This window comes from Lithobates pipiens, unplaced genomic scaffold, assembly GCF_037356315.1.
Source record: "Lithobates pipiens isolate NorthernLeopardFrog02 unplaced genomic scaffold, aLitPip1_a1.2 Scaffold_10, whole genome shotgun sequence".
Taxonomy (NCBI): Eukaryota; Metazoa; Chordata; class Amphibia; order Anura; family Ranidae; genus Lithobates; species Lithobates pipiens.
Window position 1 is genome coordinate 163517989 of NW_027507686.1, and position 6187 is coordinate 163524175.

The 6187-nt window shown below is 45.3% G+C and overlaps 1 pseudogene; it reads left to right on the forward strand.

The window, feature by feature from the left end:
- The first annotated feature begins 305 nt into the window (after positions 1-305).
- Positions 306-438, forward strand: LOC143956118 (U2 spliceosomal RNA; annotated as a pseudogene).
- The last annotated feature ends 5749 nt before the right edge of the window (positions 439-6187 follow it).

A 6187-nucleotide genomic window follows, 5' to 3' on the forward strand; every position in this document is an offset into this window, starting at 1 on the left:
TTTTTTGGGGGGGCTTTCTTCTGCCCTTAGCCGCTACCCCCAATCAAAACAGTACCAAAGATTAGCTCAATGTACCGCCTCATCTTTGTCCCGGCCGTTGAAAATACAGGCTCACTGTTTTAATTGTTATCCGATCCCAGCCGAGCACACAGCCACTCAACCTGATAGTCTATTGATAGAGGCTTGCAGTACCTCTGCTCTGCAATAGTTCAGAAGGGGGAGTGGGTGAGACATTTCTACTAAGCAGGCATCGGCTTCTGAAGAAGCATTGCCTGTACACATGTGGGCAGCTGAAACACTCCAGGATCGCTTCTCGGCCTTTTTGCTAAGATCAAGTGTAGTATCTGTTCTTATCAGTTGCCAGGAGGTGGCGCTTGCTTTCATCCCTGCTCTACGGCGAGGTGGAGCAGGGGTGGCGGTTGCTATGCAAAACCTGCTGGCATGAAGGTAGCCGAAAAGGAAGCCTTCTGATGGGGAGGGAGAACTACTGGTCGGCGCCAAAGGGAGGGGTCCCTGGCCTTCTGGCCTGGATTGGGGCAGCTCTAGCTCCGGTCAGTTTTTCGGGAGGGAAAGCTGGTTCCCCTTTCTCCCACCGGGGGGAATGCCCAGTACTTCCCGAATGTAATTAGGTAGGAGTGATGGGAGCAAGGGTGGGGCCTGTTGGCAAAGGGCTCTCACTAAGCTCCTGGATCTCCATGCCTTTCTGCCTGGGGTGGGGGCTGCTGTGGTCTGGGCTGGGGGTCGGAGATGCTTTTGAAAAGCCTGCGGTGATGTGCCCCTTAAGTGGCAGTTCAGGGGTGCCTTACTTTCACTGTGAGAAATCACTTTGATGGTTGGTACCAAGGTCACTTCACCATACCACATGTCTTTTCACATCTGCCTCTAGGGCCGGGCTTTTTGGCTGGGACCAGGGGAATTTTTGATTCCTGGCCGGAGGGCTTGGTCATTGTGTTACACAATGGCCACTTTCTTCACTCTCCTCTCCACTGTCCCTTCCCCACTTTATTTATTTTTTGTGTGTGTTGTGTCACGTTTTTGTTTGTCACTGTGCATGTGTGATGAGTAGGGTGTCGGTCCTCGAGCCAACCCTGAAAGTCTTGTGGGGGGGTGGACACAGGCCTTCTGGCTTGGTTCGCCCTCTCTCTCTGGGGGTCTCCCTTCGGGGAACCCCAACCGAGGACTTGGGTGGGTCTGTTTCGGCAGACCTTCCAGAGAATGGCGGTCGTCTGGTTTCGGCCAGATGGGCCATGTATGGTACCTCAGTCCCCGTCTGGAGCCTAACGCCCTGGGGGATCAGGGTAAGGTCCTTCCTCGTGGAGGACAGTGGTACACCCGTTGCATGTTTTTGTGATACACCCTTGATGTGTGTGCACTTTTTTTAGCACCAGGTGGAAGTTTTTGGGTGTGTTTTGCACGCCACAGGCTTTAAAAAAATAAAAACTCCAGGTCTGCCTCAGCATGTACTCCTGCCAGAATAGGAGAATGGGGAAGATGATGGGGGGAAGGTATTGTAACTGCACAGACAATGGGGAGGAGGTGTTTGGCCACAGAGTTGTAATGAGGGAAGGTGGGGACATTTTCAGGCAGTGTTGTGCTGGGGAGGGGGGAGCATTGGAGGCAGTGCTATGTCCATTCATAACAAACAAATGGCCTCTGCCCCCACCTATAACTGGCCTTCACAGCAAGGAGCACATGGAAGGGCAAACACATGAGAGACAAAAGCAGAACATTCCATAGCTCATCTCACCAACCAGTCTACCAACCAACCAAATTAACCTGTCAAACAGTCTGCGTTAAAAACAGGGTTTAGTTAGCATGCATTTGCAAATGCATGCCTACAGCAGCTTTATGGATACACCGAAAAAAAGATGTCCCTACAAACTTTTTTTAAATGTTGGCAACTGTGGAAGTGCATCAAAACTATGTGTACAGGCATTTACAAATTCAGACAGCAGAGGTCAGCAGACACCTATACACATGTTTGGGGAAATGAGAAAAGCTGGTGATTGCAACCTGATGCAGATGGGGCTCAGACAAAATACACACCTGCCTTTAACCAAACCAGACCATAAAATCAAGTTACATTGTAACAACTTCTGTCTTCTTTGTCAGAACAAATTTTGTATGGGGCACAATGCAATATCCTAGAATACACTGTATCCAAAATCTTTGATAACATTACTAAGTATACACAATAATATGGGGAGCAGAAAAGGAAGATGATTGGAAATGGGACATCAATGGTTGATATTGACATGGAGCCACTTTCTATAATGCCGCGTACAGACGACCGGACTTTCCAGCAGACTAGGTCAGATGGAATCAGTCCGTCGGACAATCTGATCGTGTGTGGGCTAATCCGATTGTTTTTTAATCAAAAAATCAGACAGACCTACAAATAGAACATGTTTCAAATCTATCCGACGGACTCAATTCCTATCGGTAAAACCGTTCGTCTGTATGCTGGTCCAACGGATGCAAGGGAAGCTATTGGCTACTGGCTATTGAACTTGCTTTTTAAGTCCCGTCTTACGTCATCACGTTAAAAATTAATGCATTTTCGAAAGGGACTTAGTCAGTTCGTGTGTGGCCAAGTCCATTAGTTCAGAGAGTCAGTCGAAACTCCACCAAAAGTCCGTCGGGAAGACCATCGGACCTAGTCTGCCAGAAAGTCCGATCGCGTGTACCTGAGCATTTTGTAGTTTGAAGCTCTAAAATATCAATGATTCTCTACGGAGACTGTTCACATCTCCACTCCACATCATCTGACACCAAATGCCTGAAGCTCAAACAAGTTCTGGAGCTTTTTTTGTCGCTCAAATCGGGCATATTTTACCGTTTTTGGTGTGTTGTTATTTCCATGGGAATAAATGAACACACGCCATTGGTTAGTGTGCGTATTCACGTTTTGACAGGCATTTTTGCGTGATTCTCTGCTTAAATGAAGAATTTGAAAAATAAAATATTAATTATATATGAATAAATAAATGTAAAATAAATACACAAATAACTAAAAATCATGACGAATAAGTAAAATAAATTAATAGTATGTACTAATACTTTAATAAATATTAATTAACCTCTAACCTTAAAAAATATTAAATATGTTATTATTATTATTACTACTACAACTACTACTACTAATAATAATAATAATACTTATAGTAATTTAACAATAAACACTCAAACAAAAAATAAAAATGTATTTTGTCTTAGGGTGTTTAGTTATTTATTATTATTATTTAAATTTAAGGGATAAGGGGTTAATTATTTATTTATTTATTGTTACTTAGTATTAAAAGGTCAGGTCTGATCATGTAGGCCCTTTACAAAATAATCTAGGGTGTGTGACTGGGGACAAAGAGAAGGCAAATGTATTAAATAATTTCTTCAGCTCTGTGTATACAAAGGAGCATGGGGGAGCTCATGTCCATAATGAGGGTGGTATTGGCACAGCCCCAAATGATCCACAATGGCTCAAAAGTGATATGGTCCAGAAATATTTAGACAGAATAAGACCCAATTTACACTAGAGCATTTTGCAGGCGATATAGCATTAAAAATAGTGCCTGCAAAATGCCCTAAAACAGCTGCTCCATGCACTCCAGTGTGAAAGCCCCCGGGTGGGGCTCTGGCAGGGCGTCAGAAAAAGTCCTGAGAGCAGCTTCTTTGGAGTGGTGAAGGAGCGGTGAACTCACCGGTCCTCAACTGCTGCTCCCCATTGAAATCAGTGGGGCAGCGCTGTGATACCGCCGGCAAAACGCAGCTCCGACGGCGTTTTGCGGGCGGTTTTAACCCCCTTTCGGCCGCTAGCAGGGGGTTAAAACCGCCCCCGCTATCGACCGACTAGTGCCATTAACCACTTGCTTACTGGGCACTTAAACACCCTTACTGCCCAGACCAATTTTCAGCTTTCGGTGCTCTCACAATTTGAATGGCAATTACTCAGTCATGCAACATTGTACCCAAATGAATTTTTTGTCCTTTTTTTCCCACAAATAGAGCTTTCTTTTGGTGGTATTTGATCACCTCTGGGGTTTTTATTTTTTGCGCTATAAATGAAAAAAGACCAAAAATTTTGAAAAAAAACGCATATTTCTTTGTTTCTGTGACAGAATTATGCAAATTATAAATTTTTCTTCATAAATTTTGGCCACAATTTATACTGCTGCATATCTTTGGTAAAAATAACCCAAATTAGTGGATATTATTTGGTCTTTGTGAAAGTTAGAGAGTCTACAAGCTGTGGTGCGAATCGCACAAAATTGATCACATCTGATGTACTGGTGGCCTATCTCGCTTCTTGTGAACAAGTCAGGAAAGTACAAATACCCCCCAAATGACCCCTTTTTGGAAAGTAGACATTCCAAGGTATTTAGTAAGAGGCATAGTGAGCTTTTTGATGTTGTCATTTTTTTCCCACAATTCTTTGCAAAATTAAGATTTTTCATTTTTTTTTCTCCACAAAATTGTCATTGTAATAGGTTATTTCTCTCACGTGGCATGTGTATACCACAAATGACACCCCCCAAAAAATTCTGCTACTCCTCCTGAGTATTACAATACCACATGTGTGGCCACATAGAGAGGCCCAACATGCAGGTAGCGCCATCATGTGTTCTAGGAACATAAATTACACATCTAACTTGTTGACTATTTATTACACTTTTGAAGCACCAGGACAATGACACGTGACACTGATGACAGGTGGCACTGATACGTGGCAATGATGACACTTATACGTGGCACTGATGACACGTGGCACTGATGACAGATGGCACTAATATGTGGCACTGATGACAGATGGCACTAATATGTGACACTGATGACACATGGCACTTATACGTGGCACTGATGACACGTGGCACTAATACGTGGCACTGAAGACACGTGGCACTAATACGTGGCACTGATGACAGATGGCACTAATACGTGGCACTAATACGTGCCACCGATGACAGATGGCACTAATACATGGCACCGATGACGCGTGACACTGATGACAAATGGCACTAATACGTGGCACTGATGACAGATGGCACTAATACGTGGCACTGATGGCAGATGGCACTATGTGGCACTGATGACACGTGGCACTGATGACAGATGGCACTTATACGTGGCACTGATGACAGATGGCACTGGGGACAAATGGCACTGACAACAGGTGGCACTGGGGGCAGGTAACACTGGGGTGGATGGCACTGGGGGCAGGTAGCACTGGGGTGGATGGCACTGGGGTGGATGGCACTGGGGCGGATGGCACTGCTGGGGGAGGATGGCACTGCTGGGGGAGGATGGCACTTTTTTTTTTTACTTTTTTTTTTTTTAACTCGAGGCAGAACGGCCGCTGCAGCCGTTCATCTCTCCCCTCTCACACTGTCTGTGTGAGGAGGGAGAGCGGCGCTGAGAGATGATCTCATATGTTTACATATGAGATCATCTCCCATTGGACACGCCGATCACGCTGTAAACGGCCGCTGTGATTGGCCGTTTACAGCGATCTGTGTTTGCCTGTCCCCGGGGGACACGGCGAACACAGAACGTCCGCGATGGGCGCCCGCGGCGGCGCATTGCGGAAGTAAGCATCAGGACGTCCAGGGACGACCACCCGGACGAACGCACCTGCTCTACGCCCGTCATTCGGCTATAGGGCGGGCGCGAGGTGGTTAAAATGACGTTAAAGCAGTGCTAAAAATAGCACCACTTTACCGCTGATGCCCAGGGCGGCTCGGTGTGAAAGGGGTCTAAAGGTCGAAAAAGCACCTGGACCAGATGGCATCCACCCACGGATCTTAAAATAATTGAGTTCTGTCATTTCAATGCCATTGTTTCTAATTTTTAGGGACTCGTTGAAGACTGGAATGGTACCACTGGATTGGTACAGAGCAAATATGGAGCCCATATTTAAAAAGGGATTAAAGTCTTTGCCAAGTAACTACAGACCTGTTAATTTAACTTCTATAGTTGGGAAGATACTGGAGAAATTAATAAAAGACCACATGGACGAGTTCTTGTTGGAAAAAAATATTTTAAGCAAAAGACAGCATGGATTCATGAAACACAGAAGTTGTCAAACAAACCTGAGTTCTTTTTACGAGGAGGTAAGTAAAACCTTGGACAGAGGGGTGGCTGTGGATGTGGTATACCTGGATTTTGCAAAAGCGTTTGACTTAGTTCCCCGCAC